Here is a 19,794-nt window from a genome sequence, read left to right as displayed (position 1 = left end):
GAGGTACCACTATTATTCAGGTCCCATCAGTTGTCAAACTTACAGGGTTCAATGAAATGTACCAATCACTTCTCCATTTTGAGAATTTATATGATAAATAAGACGTGACGTATCGGTGTACTGGAGAAGACAAGTATCTTGCCATATGTAGAGTACAACACATAAATAACCAGGCTGTTTTACTTGTTTTATTTTGCTGCCTGAAAGAGCTAATTTCTAGGCGTGGAAGTGACAGCTTCTGTCTTGTCAGTACCTTGTCACTGATAAGCAAATTACAACCATAAATGTTTTCCTGGCAGAATACAACTTCTGTAGACTGGGAAGACAAAGAAAGAGGTCAATAGTTTACATATTTTTACTCTGGGACACTTAATAGACTGCCATTGATTAGAGACAGTAAAACATTCAACCTACTTTGAAAATTTAAGGAAAGTATGGGATACTTTAAAAAAGTCATTTTTAGGAGTAGGAGGATAAATATAATTATTTATCTCATCGGTTTATTTTTCCCTTGGGTTCACTTTAATTCAAAACTACTTTTAATTCTTTTAACCTAAAACAGAACTAAGGCCTCTTTAGTTTTCTAGAGATACAACTTACTGTAAGTGGACCTAATACACATCTGTTCAGTAGCGTAGGGATCACCATAGCAGCCGCCATAGCCAAAGGGGGGGCTCAGTGGTCTTGGTGGCCTGCAATAAGAGAGTCTGTTGGGGACCTCATGGAAGGCATAGTAGTGAGCAGTGTGAAGGAGAGAAGTAACATACCATTCCAGGCTCCACCATCTGCTTTCCGTGATCTATTTTTCACCTAGGCGTTCACGTCTCCATGACTACAGCGACATCTCTTGTCACATTTTTTCTTTGGGGGCAACCAACAACCCTGCTGCTCATTTTTTAATGAAGATTAAAGGGAACCTTAACTGAAAGGAATATGGATGTTTCCTTTTAAACAATACCAATTTCATGCTGAAATTGATCCAGAATCGGCCTGTGAAACCCTATCCGCTGCCCAGCCGGCCCAACGCTGTTCCCCCTAATGTTCCATGCCCCCCCCCCCCCCCAGTGCCTCCTCGTGTACTATACATTACCTGTCCTCGCCCACCACTTGTCCACCGCTGCCTTCGGGCTCCTCCATCCATAGACGAGCAAAAATGCGGGCACGTATGTGATGTCACACATGCACCCACTTGTACAATAGCATCCATGTACGCGCTGCATGGATGGAGGACAGCGCCTGGAGCCAGCCTGGAGGCAGCAGCAGACGCTGAGAGGTAATGTATAGCGCACTGGGCACTGGGGGAGCACAGAAAATTGGGGGGGGGGGCCAGCATTGGGAGTTTTGTCCCATTTGTCACTCGTCCCCATATCGCTTGCAATTTCTGGGAGAGCTGGAAGGCACTCGGATTAAACTGAAAGTGGCAGGTTACTGTGCTTGAACACCCAGTAAACTATGTGCTCAAGCAATAGCTTGCAAAAACATTCAAAAAGAAAAAGAAGGTCTGACACTATAGTATACATAGTGCACATCCAACCTCACATGAAGCTTGGCGTTTAGCCCTGTGAAACGGTCGTAAGGCCCCACTGGCACCCACTGGCACCCACACCTGCCACCTGCCATCACCCAGGTACAGCAAACGTTCACTCTTGGGCTATGAAATCTTTTTTGAAGACACTTCTCTGATGTATGTTCAGTCTCCTACTCTCCTACTGCACGTTTGTTGTTTCAACTGCATCATGCCACACACGCTTTGTTTTTGCTTTGCTGCAATTAAACTATAGTGCCAGACCTTCTCTTTCTTTTCCCATATCGCTTGCCCTTACCGCCGCGCACCCAACCAACCACAACGGCCAGACATCTTACAGCATGGCAGACCGATTAATGTCACATCCTTGAATGGGCATGCACTTGGGGGCACCGATATTCATCCGATTCGATTATACTAATCAGATGGTTTATGGGCCGCCAACTTGCCTGATGTACAGCCATGAGGAGTAGGAGTTATAATAATTACTGATACAGGTGGGTGTAAGCATGTCATGACTCCTACCACCTTGAAACAGGGCTGGATTTACCATAAGGCAATGTAGGCACGTGCCTACAGGCGCCTGATGATGAAAAGGCAGCTCACTCCCCTCCCCAAGTGCCTCCCTCCTTCCTTTCCTATGCAGAGCCTGATAATGAGAGGTCAGTCATCCTGCTCTTGGCATTCCACTTACAAGATCTCCCTTCAGTCAGGGGCACCTGTAGCTACTTATTATTGAGGGTATAGTGGTTTGCAAAAGTATTCGGCCCCTTGAAGTTTTCCACATTTTGTCACATTACTGCCACAAACACGAATCAATGTATTGGAATTCCACATGAAAGACCAACACAAAGTGGTGTACACGTGAGAAGTGGAACGAAAATCATACATGATTCCAAACATTTAAAAAAAATCAATAACTGCAAAGTGGGGCGTGTGTAATTATATTATGAGTGCAGTCAGTAGCCCATAGACATTGCCTGATGAGTGCTAATGAGTATATAGAGTGCACCTGTGTGCAATCTAATGTCAGTAAAAATACAGCTGCTCTGTGACGGCCTCAGAGGTTGTCTAAGAGAATATTGGGGGCAACAACACCATGAAGTCCAAAGAACACACCAGACAGGTCAGGGATCAAGTTATTGAGAAATTTAAAGCCGGCTTAGGCTACAAAAATATTTCCAAAGCCTTGAACATCCCAAGGAGCACTGTTCAAGCGATCATTCAGAAATGGAAGGAGTATGGCACAACTGTAAACCTACCAAGACAAGGCCGTCCACCTAAACTCACAGGCTGAACAAGGAGAGCGCTGATCAGAAATGCAGTCAAGAGGCTCATGGTGACTCTGGACGAGCTGCAGAGATCTACAGCTCAGGTGGGGAAATCTGTCCATAGGACAACTATTAGTCATGCACTGCACAAAGTTGGCCTTTATGGAAGAGTGGTAAGAAGAAAGCCATTGTTAACAGAAAAGCATAAGAAGTCCCGTTTGCAGTTTGCCACAAGCCATGTGGGGGACACAGCGAACATGTGGAAGAAGGTTCTCTGGTCAGATGAGACCAAAATGGAACTTATTGGCCAAAATGCAAAACGCTATGTGTGTGGTGGCAGCATCATGCTCTGGGGGTGCTTCTCTTCAGCAGGGACAGGGAAGCTGGTCAGAGTTGATGGGAAGATGGATGGAGCCAAATACAGGGCAATCTTGGAAGAAAACCTCTTGGAGTCTGTAAAAGACTTGAGACTGGGGTGGAGGTTCACCTTCCAGCAGGACAACGACCCTAAGCATAAAGCCAGGGAAACAATGGAATGGTTTAAAACAAAACATATCCATGTGTTAGAATGGCCCAGTCAAACTCCAGATCTAAATCCAATCGAGAATTTGTGGCAAGTCTGAAAACTGCTGATCACAAACGCTGTCCATCTAATCTGACTGAGCTGGAGCTGTTTTGCAAAGAAGAATGGGCAAGGATTTCAGTCTCTAGATGTGCAAAGCTGGTAGAGACATACCCTAAAAGACTGGCAGCTGTAATTGCAGCAAAAGGTGGTTCTACAAAGTATTGACTCAGGGGGCTGAATAATTACGCACACCACACTTTGCGGTTATTGTAAAAAAAAAAATGTTTGGAAACATGTATGATTTTTGTTCCACTTCTCACGTGTACACCACTTTGTATTGGTCTTTCACGAGGAATTCCAATAAAATTGATTCATGTTTGGGGCAGTAATATGACAAAATGTGGAAAACTTCATGGGGGCCGAATACTTTTGCAAACCACTGTACTTCTGGTTACCTAATACTAAGGGGCACCTGTAGTTACCTATGACGGGCAAGGGAAGTAAAAGAGAAGTGACAGCTGGGCCAGTCAGCCCATTTGTGGTGAGGTTTGGCAGGTGTTAGTAGGTTCATGGAGGGCAAAGTCTAAGGTGCCAGGACATCTGTGCCTATAGGCTCCTGTGAGGTAAATACAGACCTGAGCCAAGCCAACACACATTATTCAGACCCTGCGGTTTGGGGCTGCAGCACATAGCAGCAGCAATCCTAGTTTTGCAAATAAATCCATATTATATATATTCAGGTATAAACAGATCTTAACTATAGAACAGTTTTCATTAGGACTGTCGTTTTCCTTTTAAGCTTATAAGACACAGTAAGGCTCCCTGCACACTGCATGCGATTCCGATTTTTTATCGGTTTTTATATCCGATTCCGATTTTTAATCATGCTGCTTTTATTCCTCCGTCTTTCTGTTGATTGTATTCAGGGAAAATCGGAATTGCAAATCGGAAACGGAATCGCAAAACGGATTTGCAGTGTGCAGGGGGCCTAAGTGTTTTTACCCAGAAGCCTCTAATATCCAAGATGAACTTTGGCCATTATTTCTCAATCCGAACTACTAAACCTAAGAGAGACTCACCTATAGAATAAATTATTTTCTTAATCTTCCACCTCTCTAAGCCCCTCCCAACCACCTACATACAAAGCCACATCAAAAAAAGCTGTATTTATTTAACATCTCACTGACTCAACCTTCGCAGAGATTAAAAGTGGCTTATTGTGTGAGATGTACGACTTACTTAAAAACCTCGTCCCATGCAGGAATTTCAACCTACCGAAAGCAGCCTTATGAAATAAAAGATCAGCTTTGCTTACTCTGTTTACCAGTGTTGACAGCAAGATTAATTGTCGGCCTGGTTGTGAAAGGGGGCTGCCATAGCGATGTGTCACCGTTTACCGAGAGAGGACGAATTCATCATAGCAAGTGTCAGGACGCCACAAAAATCAAATTCCTGAAAGAAAAAAAAACAACTTTACTTATGTTAATGTGTTTATAAACAAGTTAAATCTCATTGGCCGGAGTACAAAGAGGCAAAACGTTCTTGGGTTTGTGAAAATAAAGAGAAGGATCTAGTTTTAATTTTTTTGCTGTGTGTCACAGCTAATTTCAGGGTAATCTAGGGAGCCATCATGGATTTAATGTGTAACCACTGCTTAACATGTTTACTCATTTAACTATGGGGGGAATCCAAACAGACGGAAATTAGTGTTCCTTTGTGCCCCACTGACACTTAATTTGAAGAGGACGTGTTTACAAACAGCTTACGGTGTTTAACGCTAATGTCACTTATTGTTTCATTGATGGTATTACAGCCCACACTGAAATCTTTTAAGGCCCAAAGCCGCAACACGATATCAACGTTTATGTTGCAAGTCAGTGGGAAAACAATTGCGTACATTTCCTGTCTTGCACCTGGTTCACAGCAAATTGCTGATTCAACATGAGTCAGTGTTTTACTGAACCAGGCAAGAGTGGTGGATTATGGAAATGTTGAAGACTTTTAAACCTGTTGCTACATTTCTCTATGGCTGTGTTCCCTCCTGAGCGGAGAGCGTTCCGTTCCCCACTCATCGCTAAATGGACAGTGAACAGCTCCTATTTTATAAATAGGAGGCATTCCCACTTGTCACCCTGCAACCCACATGGGATCGACTGTGGTAAGCAGACCACACTTCTGTGCAGTACGGGATAATCACAGGCAAATGGATGCATTCCCCCATATAGCCTATGTGGGTAACGCATAAGTGGCGTAACAATAGCCTCTGCGAGGGATGCAGGCGCAGGGAGGCCCGTGGGGGGGTCAAGCCTGGTGTAGGGCCTGCCCAGGGTTATTTTTAACGGCAGGAGGGGACCCCACCCAAAGTTTTGCAAGGGGGCCCAGTGATTTCTAGTTACGCCCCTGTAACGCATCGTCCCTGAGCTACAGCTGGACCACTGTGGACTATCAGTGTCTGCTCCCGCTGGCCGCACGTGGTTTAGATCAAGTGGGAACACAGCCTAACTCCTCACAGATGTGTAAAAAAATATCTCAGAGTCTTAGAACACAAATGTCTCCCCGCTACAGCTGTAGCGCCGTGGTGGAACAGACAATATAATTGCATTGTAACACGATGCAGTTCAACGGTGCTTTCCCACTGGCGCTTTATGTTGTAGTGCAACGATTTACAATGGAACAACACAGTGCATACAGTGCATTATCGGGCGACCCAAGAATACACTCTATGGACGGGTTGCATCACAGTGGTAGGCTGCGATGTGACTTTATTAACTACTTCCGTACCAGCAGTCTCTGCCTCCTTAAAGACCAGAGACCCCTGGTACGGTAAAACACCGCCTCCCAACTAATCGCTGCACATACCCACCGCTCTCCCCGGTCACGGCGCTGCCCCATCGTCACAGGCTCCTCTCTCTGCCGTCTCTATGACAGCAGAGTGCTTTCATTGGCTCCTGACGCTGTCTATCAATGGGAGCCAATGTGATTGGCTCTCTGTAATCACGTGGTCAATGAAAGCAGCTCCTGACCTGCTTACAGAGCTCTGCCATCTTATAGATGGCAGAGGAAGCGAATTGCAGTAGGTGCAGAGCGACGAGATCGGCGGGGACACGTGATTCATTGTGACGTTGAATCTACATCCAGTCACAGCCCCAGCACCACCTGCTGGATGAAGATTCGTACTGCATCGGTCTGGAACCTGTTATACCCCCTTATGCTGCAATCCTATTTTTCAGGATGCGCAGCGCAAAACAATGTAAATACTATAATAAGAAAGTAGCCTAAATGTAGGTACACATTATACAATATTTTTTTTCTACAGGAGATATTAGATTTGATTTAAAAGAAAATCTATTAAAAAAAAAGGAAGACCCCTTGATTGATGTTGGAAATTTTGTCAATGACAGTCGGGAGTGACAAAAATGGGGCAGTAACGAATCAAGAGTAAGGGTGCCCACACATTCAATTTTGGTTGTCCAATTTCAAAACTTTACCTTTACTTTTTTTCTTGTCTCCTCGCTGAGTCGCCTCAGCCTTGCTTGTAAACACAAGTGAGTAGGGGATTAGGTTTCAGATAAGCAGCTGGCAGGGAAATAAAGGAAAGAGGAGGAATACATTATAGATAAAAAGAAACCCCAGAATGCAATTCTTTGGCACCGACTACTAAAGGGGCAGTGCTCTTTAAGTATGTGATAACTCCAAATCATAACAGCAGAAAAAGTTTTGAAAGTTTTGAATGCAGGGTTAGCATCTTTATCACTTAATACACTCAAACCAGTTGCTGTTGAAATTTGATTTTTATGGTGACGATACAGCTTTAAGGCCAGCTTTACACTTCAAGTTTTCGATTAGTGCTGAAATTAGGCGTCATATGCATAGGCCCACCCCCTCGATTCCCGTCAGCCCACACATGCACACCACGTTGCACCCAGCTCACGTCGTGCACACTGCCCGCGTCGCCCATTGATTTGCATTACTGTATAATCCATGCGGTAGGCATGGATCATTTGGTAATGCGCTGCAGACTTTGCATCGGGATTGTACTAATTTTGATTGTTCCGGTGTACTGCGTTGCATCATTCAAAATGAGCAATTCTCCACAGATTCACACTGTCACAGGCTGAGAGCTGGAGATGCTATCAGCTTGCCTGTGTGTAAATTCAGTCCTCTCTCCTCCTCCCTCCTCCCCTCTGCCTCTGGAATCAATGGCTAGTAACCTCCTCCTGCCCAGACTGAGCTCCCATAACCCCTTGCTACAGTGCCAAGGCACAAAAGGAGCTGTGGGCGAGGCTTGTTTAGTTAATAGGGAATTAGAATATTAAAACAAAACAAAAAAAGTATTTGGCTTGAGGAATGCCCTATAAACTATATGAAAGGAACACAATTATGCAATGAGTGAGGGTGCGTTTCCACTAGTGCGGTGGGAAATCGCCGCGGATTCTCAGCGGACGAATTCGCATGCAGGAGCGAAATCGCATGCTGTTGTATGCGAATTTTACCGCGAATTCGCATACGATTTCGCATGGATGACGCTGTGTGCGAATTTAACCATGTCAGTGCCTGTGTGCTTTTTCATTGATTCCATGCGAAATCGTATGCGAATTCGCATGAAAAACACCATGCGAATTCCCTATTAAATACATTGTATGCGAATCGCATGCGTGTGTGCGGTGTCCGAATTCGGATGACTCTGCTGAGCAGATTTTTCCTGCACAAGAAAACGCTCCGTTTTCCTGACAAGTGGACACAGGCTCATTCACTTTTATTGGTTATGCGAATTTGCATGCGGGGAACGCATGCGAATTCGCGTTAGTGGAAACGCACCCTCAAGGTTTATCTCGGATCCACTTTAAGGATACTTGGCAACATCCCCTTTTTATTTCATTTTGCATTAGGCAGTTTTCATGGTGGGTTGTGATGTGACTATGAAGCTGTAATTTTTACTGTTCTAGGAGCTTTGATTAAGCACTGAAATCAGTTAATGCATAAATTAGTGTATAACGTGGCAGTTCACCCAGAAGTGAATCAATGCCTGTGTCTAAGCCATTTGTCTCCCAGTATACTGCAATTTGAGTTACGTCTAAAAACAGGTGTAAACAACATGTAAACATTTGTCTGCAGCTACATTATCTTCCCTTATAGGTGCGGAATGACTCAAAAAATCAAATCATACACAAGGCTGTAAAAGTCTCTTCAACCTTTATTGTCATAATAAAAAATACATTAAACTAATAGCAATTTCAGGCTAATGGCTCTATAAAATAGTCGCTGATGAAGCAATATTGGTTTGCTAAATGGCGTTTCTTTTGCTAAATTGCTTAAAAATTGGATATAGGCAGCGATGAAGCAAGAATGGCCGGACAGAGTGGTAAGATCACCCATACATTCTCGGAGTTTACTAAAGGTGAAATAAGGCAAAGCACCATGAAGTTCATGTCAAAAAGCTAGTCAAAAGGTAAAGTAAAAAATAGTTGCTTTTCAGCACTCAGGGCTGTAACAATACCCCCCACGGGCCCTGCAGTCAGGGCCGGTTTAAGCAACAATGGGGCCCCAGGGCAAAATAAACCTGGGGGGCCCCCCAACAGATCCCCCCGGAACAAAAATTTGCATTAAGGGACCTTTTTTTGCAGCTGGTATAGTCAGGGTGTGAAGCCCCAATCGGTCGGAGCTCCACATTCTGGCTACCCCAGCCTGCATGGGGTTAAAAAGTTTCAGGAGGGGGGACCCCATATAATTTTTTTAAAAAAAATTCCCACACTCTAAGCATAAAAAAAATGGAAAAATAGGAAAAAATGCCAGGGATCTTCATACAGCCATATTGCGGCTGTATAGCGATCCCTGGCCAAAGTGCTGCAGCTGCGTATGGACCCCCAGGAAACCCCGTCAGGAAATGTATTGCTCTTCCTTTTGATGCATGTAAAATTACACTACCGTTAGGTTTGCTACTAAAAGTGACATTTACCGCATTTAAAAGTATACTTTTTTCCTTTGAAACTTTAAAATCGATTTTCTCAAAAACTATAAGGTATTTTTTAAAAAAAATGTTTTCCTCTTATTCCCAATGATCTTCTTAACATATCCTGCAAATTTAGGGTTTCTAGCCTTTAAGGTGGATTTGCTATTAACCATTAAAGTCGGCAGGTTTTTAAATGTGTATTTTTTTTCCTTTGAAACTTTAAAATCGATTTTCTCAAAAACTATAAGGTCGATTTGAAATTTTTTTTCTCTTGTAGCCACTGGGGGCCCCTACAAGCTCTGGGGCCCTGGGGCAATTGCCCCCTTTGCCTCTATGGTAGCGCTGGCCCTGCCCGCAGTCACAAAGGCGTGGGGCCCTGGGGCTTTAGGGTACAGAGTAGTAGAGCTTCATGCTGTACCTGGTTCCAGGGGTAGGACAGGTTCTCTTCCCTTGCTCCCCAGTATAGCAGCTGTGTAGCCAATCACCTAGCACATTGTGGTGTTGGGAGCTGCAAGGTGATTGGTGGCTACACTGAAGAGGTGTTAAGAGGACATGTGGACCTGTCCCGCTGCTGACACAAGGTACAGCAAGCTTTGCTGATGCGCTACTCTGCCTCTAGTTATCTGGCTTGCAGTCACTTCTATGAATCCTATTTTCTTATTTCTTTCTGCTTAAAACACAATAGGGCAATGATAGCTGAGTGAGTTGTGCGCCCCTCCTACACTGCGCCCTGAGGCTGGAGCCTCTCTAGCCTCTGCCTCGGCCTGGCCATGTATGCTGGCGCTATATAAATAAAAAATTAATAATGATAAAACACCCCTTATGAGTGCACTCCGCTCATGCAAGCACTGGGAATGACTTCTGGGGGCCTTGTGAGCAGAACTGTATCAAAAGTATTAGATCGGGTATCAAAACAGGTGTTTGAATTAATTTGTACATAATGATTTGTGTGGGTTTTTAATTAGGAAAATTTTAAACAGTTCAGATGAATAGTGATGGGAGAACATCTGACGGTGTGGTCCGCCTAACCCACACTAGTCAGGCAGCAGTACATCAATAGTGTGTATGGTGTGAGCAAACCACCAGTGATCAGGAAAGGACGAACATTGGCAATCCAGCGCAGGAGATTTGGGTGCAGCCGGCGCCACCATAGACCGTGATAGGAATGATGGCTATAGCGGCGCACAGAAGACGGAGCTGAAGTTACTTTTAAAACACTGTAATTCGGCCTCCAGCAATAGCTGGGAGCCGAATTACATCATTCCCCACCATCCATGTGTACCTGGAGGGGGAATAGCAATTAACACCGCCGGGAACTTATGCAGCAGCAGGATAAGCCATACCGGCAGTATCCTGCACCCATGTCTCCCGGGCGGCGATTCCTCTCGTACGTGGAAAGGAAGCCTATGTGTCATCCGCTGATAGGTATAATAATCTGGACTACAGCTGCAAGTACTGGGTGTGTAGTACAGGATCGGCAGGCAGCAGGACTCATTGTAGAACAGGCAAGAGGTTATGTGGATGGTGAAGAAACATGCCCATCACTACCCTTTAAAGTAATCAGAGGCTATTGCTGACTTTAAAGGAAAACTGTAGTGAGAGGGATATGGAGGCTGACATGTTTATTTCATTTTAAACAACACCAGTTGTCTGGCAGTCCTATTATTATTCTGGCTGCAGAAGTGTCTGAATAGCACAGCTGAAACAAGCATATGGCTAATCCCAGTCAGACTTCTCATTTGCAATCCTTGTTCAGGGTATACAGCTGAAAGTATTAAAGACAGTGGATCAGCAGGACAGCCAAGCAATCTGCATTGTTTGAAAGGAAATAAATATGTCAGCCTCCATATCCCTCCCACTTCATGTTTCCTTTAACCTATTAACTCAATCTGGACATACCGGTACATACAGATTGAACCCACTAACACAAAGCAGGACGTACCGGTATGTCCTGTCAATCAGTGGTGGGTGTGTGCGTGCTCCTGCCGCTCTTTCACGGCGCGATTTACATATTGGGTATTGGTGAAGGGAAATATGTGTTGCCTGAGCCAATCGAAGTGCCTGGGAACGAATGAACATGAACTCCAATCAGGAGCCAAGTTCATTCATAAAAATCAAAGTAAAAAAGTAACTTCCTGGTAAGTGGTAACCCAGAATAGTGTATAGCATCATCTTGTGGACAAAAATAAAAATCCATGAAAAAAATAATTCTGTCATTAACCATTTTTAATCCCCCTCTACCAAAGTTACCAAACAGAAACACGTGTAACCAAAAAAAAGTAACCGTTTAAAAAAAATACATAAATTCTTCCCTTAGGGAATCATTTTTAACCACTTTACCCCCGCGCGTACGTATTTCTCCGCCCCTTTTTCCATCCTTTAAAAACCAGGGACGGAGAAACACGTACTTTCCGCGTTCCCGACGCTGCCCGCGCTCCCGCTCGTAAACACGCCGCCCGCCGCTAGTAAACACGCCGCCGCCCGCTCGCCCAGAGATCAATGAACGGGAAAATCCATTCCCGTTCGTTGATCTAAGCCCCGCAATGATCAGCTGCTCTCCTATGGGCAGCGCGATCATTGTGAGAAAAAACTCACATGTCCAGCCTCCTTATTCTTCCTCCAAGCTTCCGGAAGGAAGCTTGGAGGTCGCATTAAAACAAAAAGTTACTGTGGCCATCTTGTGGCCAAATAGTAAACTACACCCTACACATTTTTCACATACAAATAAATGACTTTTACACATAAAATTAACTCATTACCTCCCACACTCCCCATTTTTTTTTTTTTTGTAATTAAAAAAAAATTAAAAAATTTACAATTAAAAAAAATACATAAATAGTTACCTTAGGGACTGAACTTTTTAAATATTTATGTCAAGAGGGTATAACACTGTTACTTTATAAACTATGGGCTTGTAATTAGGGATGGACGCAAAACTGAAAAAAATGCACCTTTATTTCCAAATAAAATATTGGCGCCAAACATTGTGATGGGGACATAATTTAAATGGTTTTATAACCGGGACAAAAGGGCAAATACGTTTCATGGGTTTTAATTACAGTAGCATGCATTATTTAAAAACTATAATGGCCGAAAACTGAAAAATAATTATTTTTTTCCCCACATTTTTCCTATTTTCCCATTAAAACACATTTAGAAAAAAATAATTCTTGGCATAATGTCCCACCTAAAGAAAGCCTAATTGGTGGCGAAAAAAACAAGATATAGTTCATTTCATTGCGATAAGTAATAATAAAGTTATAGACGAATGAATGGAAGGAGCGCTGAAAGGTGAAAATTGCTCTGGTGCTCAGGGGGTAAAACCCCTCAGTGGTGAAGTGGTTAATATGTATTTTATGAGGGTATATTACTGTTAGTTTAGCAAATAAGTGCTTGTAATTATTAATAGAGTACAAAAACCAGAAAAAATACACCTTTATTTCCAAATAATATATTGTCGCCATAGATTGTACTACCGGTAGGAACATAATTTAAATGTCCCGATAGCCAGGACAAATGAGCAAATAAAATGTGTGGGTTTTATCTATAGTAGCATTGTTTATTTTGAAACTATAGGGAATGGAATTGAATAAATAGCGTATTTTTTCCCCTTGTTTTTCCCTATAAAATGCATAGAAAAAAGTAAGTACTGAAAACAAAAACCCTCAAAAAGCCAAATTTGTGGCAAATATATCATTTAGGTATGATGAGCACTGATAAAGTTATGGCCAATGAATAGGAGGAGCGCTGACAGGTGAAAACGGCCCTTGGAGGTAAGAGTAAAATAGCCTGTAGGGTGAAGTGGTTAAAGTGACACTGCAGCAAAAAAACCTTACGATATAATGAACTGCATTTGTAGTATAGATAATTAATAGAACATTAGTAGCAAAGCAAAGAGTCTCATATTTTTATTTTCAGTTATATATCTTTTTTTCGTGGCACTGCATCAATCCCTTATATTTGCAGTTTACCATCTACACTCAGTATTTTAAACTATGAAACAGAGCAGAGCTAATGACCCTTTGAACCTCCCTGCAGTAAAACCTTATCTGAAGTTGTCTTTCACTGTTTCTTTGATGTATAAGTGCTTCAGAAAACAGCACCGTCTTTGACCCAAGTTGGGTCGGAGAGCTCAGAGAAGCTCTTTTGCATAATGAACAACTGAAGTTTTTTAAATCTTTCTGTACTGGAAAACAATATGAGACTCATATCTGTGCTTTTTATGTCCTATTTCTTAGCTATACTACACATACAATTGATGATCTCATAAGTTTATTTTCACTTCAGATTTCCTTTAATGTGTCCTCCACGGCTTCCGCTAATCCTCTTCCATGCGACTGGAGACAGGGCCGGCGCTACCATTAAGGCAAAGGAGGCAGCTGCCCCTGGGCCCCAGAGCTTGTAGGGGCCCCCAGTGGCTACAAGAGAAAAAAAAATGTCAAATCGGCCTTATAGTTTTTGAGAAAAATCGATTTTAAAGTTTCAAAGGAAAAAAAACATTTAAAAACCTGTCGACTTTAATGGTTAATAGCAAATCCACCTTAAATGCTAGAAACCCTAAATCTGCAGGATGTGTTAAGGAGATCATTGGGAATAAGAGGAAAAAACAATTTTTCAAAAAGACCTTATAGTTTTTGAGAAAATCGATTTTAAAGTTTAGAAGGAAAAAAGTATAGTTTTAAATGCGGTAAATGTCACTTTTAGTAGCAAACCTAACGGTAGTGTAATTTTACATGCATCAAATGAAAGAGCAATACATTTCCTGACGGGGTTTCCAGGGGCTCTATACGCAGCCGCAGCGCTTTGGCCAGGGATCGCTATACAGCCGCAATATGGCTGTATGAAGATCCCTGGCTTTTTTTCCTATTTTCCCAAATTTTTTTTATGTTTAGAGTGTGGGAATTTAAAAAAAAATAAAATTATGTGGGGTCCCCCTCCTGAAACTTTTTAACCCCTTGTCCCCCATGCAGGCTGGGATAGCCAGAATGTGGAGCTCTGACCGATTGGGACTTCACACCCTGACTATACTAGCTGCAAAAAAGGTCCCCTAATGCCGATTTTTGTTCCGGGGTATATGTTGGGGGGCCCCCCAGGTTTACTTTGCCCTGTGGCCCCATTGTTGCTTAAACCGGCCCTGACTGGAGATCTGCATATTGGGCACATTTTCCTCTCACTAATGGTGCCCATATATGGCACAACATTTTCATGTTTTTCAATTAGATAATTTTGTTAGATTATTCCATTAGATTGAACATAAAGATTTTTCTAACATGTCCAATCAGAATTTTAACTTTTTAAAACTGGATAATCGTTCATTTTTCTTGATGGAAAAAAAAAAGATTAGTTTTGACTTTCATTCGATTTGATCGTTTTGGTCGAATAAATGGGAAAATGTATAGTTTTTATTGTACCATGTATGGGCACTATAACATTCTTCACTACATTTCTTCTCTATGAATCGCTCCTAAGTTTTATATGGCAAGACGAATTACTAATTCAGCACCGCCCCCTGATTAATTCACTTCCTCATCACATCGTCAGAGACAACTCCCAAGACAAAGATTTGAATCCCTTTCTTGTCAAACTGAAAATCAAACCAAGGTACCTGTCTTCACCTGGTGCATCATCAACCTGTGTTGTAAGCTCTGATCAAACACCTGATGTTCTCCAGAAACTGAAAAAAAAAGTTAAATTAACATTTTGAGATAGATTTTGTCAGCAAATCAAAGGCCTTCACGCACTATTTGCAAGGTCTTGGCACCTTTGCCTTACACTATCTGTACACCTATTTTTATTGTTATGACAACACCGCAGGCCGAAGGCTCTCATCCCTGAAAACCCGATGAAAATCTGTGATGATAGTTTGAAACCAGAGACCAGACCACTTACATTTGCAAGAACGCTACCTTTGATGCCAGAATTAAATGAGTGGAATGCATCTCTATTAAGAAACATTTGGAGTATCACTTAACCCTCTGTCAAAGTTACCTGATCCACAATACAAGTAGACGAGGTTGTCTTTGAAATGCTCAGCAAGAGGTCAGGGAAACTGACATCAGAAATGTCTGCTTGTCAAACCGCAGTGCATGCCTCAGTACTGTATGCGACTGGCTTCCTGCAGAAGACTGATACATCCATACAAACTGGCTAGTGTCTTATCACAGCTAATTTATAAAGCCTAATTGGGCCAATGGCAGGAATAAAGGGTTCATGCTGTACTTTGTGAACAGCTTTTTAAAGGACCACTATTGCGGAAAAAAATGTAACATTTTAAATACATGTAACACATACAGATAAGTAAGTTTCTTCCAGAGTAAAATGAGCCATACATTACTTTTCTCCTATGTTGCTTTCACTTAGAGTAGGTAGTAGAAATTTGACATTACCGACAGATTTTAGCTTAGTCCATCTCTTCATGGGGGATTCTCAGCATGGCTTTTATTCTTTATAAAGACACTCCCTGAAAAGGATTTATACAAAGATGCTGGCCAGCTTCCCCACTCGCTTCACACTTTATTGTCAGTTGGACGAGGCAACCGCCAAAGTGCTTTTGAAAATTAAGAAAACCGTGAAAACCCCCCATGTGAAGATGGGCTAGTCCAGCAAACTTGGCTCTCCAGTTGTTAAGGAACTACAAGTCCCACAATGCATTTGCCTTTATGAATCATGACTGTGGCTGTCAGACTTCTGCAATGCATGGTGGGACTTGTAGTTCCTCAACAGCTGAAGGGCCAAGTTTGCCTATCACGGGGCTAGTCCAAAACCTGTCAGTTCTGTCATATTTCTACTACTTACTATAAGTGACTGCAACATAGGAGAAAAGTAATTTATGGCTCATTTTACTCTGGAAGAAATGTACTTCTTATTTGAATGTGTTGACTTGTATTTTAAATTGTACCATTTTCGCCATAGTGTTCCTTTAATGCAAGATACTGAACTAACATAAACCAAACCTAAGCATTGGCACTAAACTTTGAGAGGAATTCTAAGTAAGGTTTGCTGATACCTTACAATTATTTGAATATCCTAATGGTACCATAATTCCATCCATTGGAAGGGGTTGAACACAGGATCTCTAGTACCAACAATCTGTTGGGAGACTGTGACTACACTTTCCGTGATTTCCAGTAGTGGTGTCTGTTAGCTGTTATTTCATAGTGCAGATTCCCAGTAGCTGTGGTTAAAGAGGAACTCCAGTGAAAATAATGTAATAAAAAAAGTGCTTAATTTTTACAATAATTATGTATAAATGATTTAGTCAGTGTTTGCCCATTGTAAAATCTTTTAAATCCCTGATTTACAGTCTGACATTTATTACATGGTGACATTTTTACTGTTGGCAGGTGATGTAGCTGCTGCATGTTTTTACAGCTATTTCCCACAATGCAGCAAGGTTCACAGACAGGAAACTGCCAAGAGTACGTACTCAGAATTTCTTTGTGGGAGGGGTTTCCCCACAATATCAGTCATACAGCGCCCCCTGATGATCTGTTTGTGAAAAGGAACACATTTCTCATGTAAAAGTGGATAACAGCTACTGATTGGGATAAAGGTCAATTCTTGGTCGGAGTTTCTCTTTAAATACCCGCACTGCACTTGTACACGTATAGCATTTCTAGCTGCCAGCTTTCAAGGAAACCCGATATGGAGGTTGACATGTTTATTTCCTTTTAAGCAGTGCACATTGCCTGGCTGTCCTGTTGAACCGCTGCCTCTAATACCTTAAAGCAAACCAGTAAACTTGAATTGAAAACAGTCAAAATAAACATACACACTTCATACTTGCGTCCCGCATAGTCTACTCATTAATCTTTTTTTCCTCTCCTGCGTCCTATTTTTCCATGGTGATCAATGGGATTCTCCATCCTCCATTTTGAAAATTGCCATTACCCATAACAGCTTCTAGTCAGCACACTGTTAAACTCTAATAATGTCCACTTGTGCCAAAGGGAAACATGGACATTGTCTTGCTCATCAGTTGTCCATTAAGTTATAAGTGACAGAAGCTGATATATAATAATGGCAGTATTTGTATAGCGCCTATGTAACTGACAGCAACTGATCTATTTCAGTTCTGAGACCCCTGAACAGGCATGCAGTTTAGATTTCTATGACAAATTTGACAATATTAGATGCATGCTAGTTTCAGGTGTGTGATTTACTGACCAGAAAAATCAGCAGGACTGCCAGGCAACTGGTATTGTTTAAAAAGAAATAAATATGGTGGCTTCCATAGGTCTCACACCTCAGGTTTCTTTTAATAAATGGATACAAATACATATAAGCACTGTATAACCACTCCCCCCTCTGGATAGCCTCTACAATAAGACACTGCGTTCCAGAGCATTGAGGATCGCACACGACCCCATTCATCCTGGCCTTCGCTTCTTCAATCGGCTCCGTTCAGGCCGGAGGTTTCGGTCCATCGACACCAGGACCTCAAGGCACAGAAACAGCTTCATCCCCTCAGCTGTAAACTCTCTGAACTCACAATCTCCCCCACGATGATCCTACAAGCCGGATACTGATAATACTTGACCATAATCAGAGAAAAAGCATGTGTGCATCAACCAAGTGAACCTGACAAATCTGGCTTTGCAAATTTGGCCTATTGGCTAATCACGAGACATTGCTCATGCAAATAAGCATTTGCTTTCGCATGCCTAAATATGCAGGGTCAAAACCAAAAACCGCAAAACAATCGCCCTGCGGGAATTAGTTCATGCTATACAGCACTATCCAGGGGCGCCACGAGGAGGCTTCCCATTGCCCCCATACAACCGGGGGGCCGCGGGGGTCCCAGGCACTCTCACCGCCTGGAACCCACACAGCGGCACCCCGGAGGTGGAGGCCAGGGGGTGCAGGCGATCTCCCCAGCGTGGCCAGCGCCGGGAAGAGCCGCCCGCACACACCTCCCAGGATTAAAAACAGGCACTTACCTCAACGTCCATTGCGTTCTGCTATATGCGCATAACCTGGGCGCGACACATAAGGGGCGGACAGGCGCAAATAGCCTGCTCCAGGGCTCTCACCTCCTAAAACAAGCCACTCACTACCTGCCCTCAGAAGAAAGAAATGCAATGCTAACTATAATCAGAGAAAAAGCATGTGTGCATCAACCAAGTGAACCTGACAAATCTGGCTTTGCAAATTTGGCCTATTGGCTAATCACGAGACATTGCTCATGCAAATAAGCATTTGCTTTCGCATGCCTAAATATGCAGGGTCAAAACCAAAAACCGCAAAACAATCGCCCTGCGGGAATTAGTTCATGCTATACAGCACTATCCAGGGGCGCCACGAGGAGGCTTCCCATTGCCCCCATACAACCGGGGGGCCGCGGGGGTCCCAGGCACTCTCACCGCCTGGAACCCACACAGCGGCACCCCGGAGGTGGAGGCCAGGGGGTGCAGGCGATCTCCCCAGCGTGGCCAGCGCCGGGAAGAGCCGCCCGCACACACCTCCCAGGATTAAAAACAGGCACTTACCTCAACGTCCATTGCGTTCTGCTATATGCGCATAACCTGGGCGCGACACATAAGGGGCGGACAGGCGCAAATAGCCTGCTCCAGGGCTCTCACCTCCTAAAACAAGCCACTCACTACCTGCCCTCAGAAGAAAGAAATGCAATGCTAACTATAATCAGAGAAAAAGCATGTGTGCATCAACCAAGTGAACCTGACAAATCTGGCTTTGCAAATTTGGCCTATTGGCTAATCACGAGACATTGCTCATGCAAATAAGCATTTGCTTTCGCATGCCTAAATATGCAGGGTCAAAACCAAAAACCGCAAAACAATCGCCCTGCGGGAATTAGTTCATGCTATACAGCACTATCCAGGGGCGCCACGAGGAGGCTTCCCATTGCCCCCATACAACCGGGGGGCCGCGGGGGTCCCAGGCACTCTCACCGCCTGGAACCCACACAGCGGCACCCCGGAGGTGGAGGCCAGGGGGTGCAGGCGATCTCCCCAGCGTGGCCAGCGCCGGGAAGAGCCGCCCGCACACACCTCCCAGGATTAAAAACAGGCACTTACCTCAACGTCCATTGCGTTCTGCTATATGCGCATAACCTGGGCGCGACACATAAGGGGCGGACAGGCGCAAATAGCCTGCTCCAGGGCTCTCACCTCCTAAAACAAGCCACTCACTACCTGCCCTCAGAAGAAAGAAATGCAATGCTAACTATAATCAGAGAAAAAGCATGTGTGCATCAACCAAGTGAACCTGACAAATCTGGCTTTGCAAATTTGGCCTATTGGCTAATCACGAGACATTGCTCATGCAAATAAGCATTTGCTTTCGCATGCCTAAATATGCAGGGTCAAAACCAAAAACCGCAAAACAATCGCCCTGCGGGAATTAGTTCATGCTATACAGCACTATCCAGGGGCGCCACGAGGAGGCTTCCCATTGCCCCCATACAACCGGGGGGCCGCGGGGGTCCCAGGCACTCTCACCGCCTGGAACCCACACAGCGGCA

At 43.5% G+C, this 19,794-nt stretch overlaps 1 long non-coding RNA gene across 1 annotated transcript in view; it reads right to left on the bottom strand.

Annotated features, from left to right (window-relative positions):
- Positions 1 to 253: 253 nt before the first annotated feature.
- LOC137519637 (uncharacterized) overlaps positions 254 to 19,794 on the bottom strand; it is a 32,665-nt gene continuing 13,124 nt past the window's right edge. Inside the window, exons 2-6 of the long non-coding RNA XR_011021056.1 lie at positions 14,917 to 14,985; positions 6,850 to 6,937; positions 4,677 to 4,813; positions 601 to 692; positions 254 to 316 (exon numbers count right to left, since the gene is read on the bottom strand). This is a non-coding gene — a long non-coding RNA (uncharacterized lncRNA). The remainder of the gene's footprint in view (positions 317 to 600; positions 693 to 4,676; positions 4,814 to 6,849; positions 6,938 to 14,916; positions 14,986 to 19,794) is intronic.

The sequence above is a fragment of the Hyperolius riggenbachi genome, chromosome 5 (genome assembly GCF_040937935.1).
Source record: "Hyperolius riggenbachi isolate aHypRig1 chromosome 5, aHypRig1.pri, whole genome shotgun sequence".
Taxonomy (NCBI): Eukaryota; Metazoa; Chordata; class Amphibia; order Anura; family Hyperoliidae; genus Hyperolius; species Hyperolius riggenbachi.
Note: the sequence above shows the minus strand (reverse complement) of the source record. Positions and strands in the feature narration are given on the sequence as shown.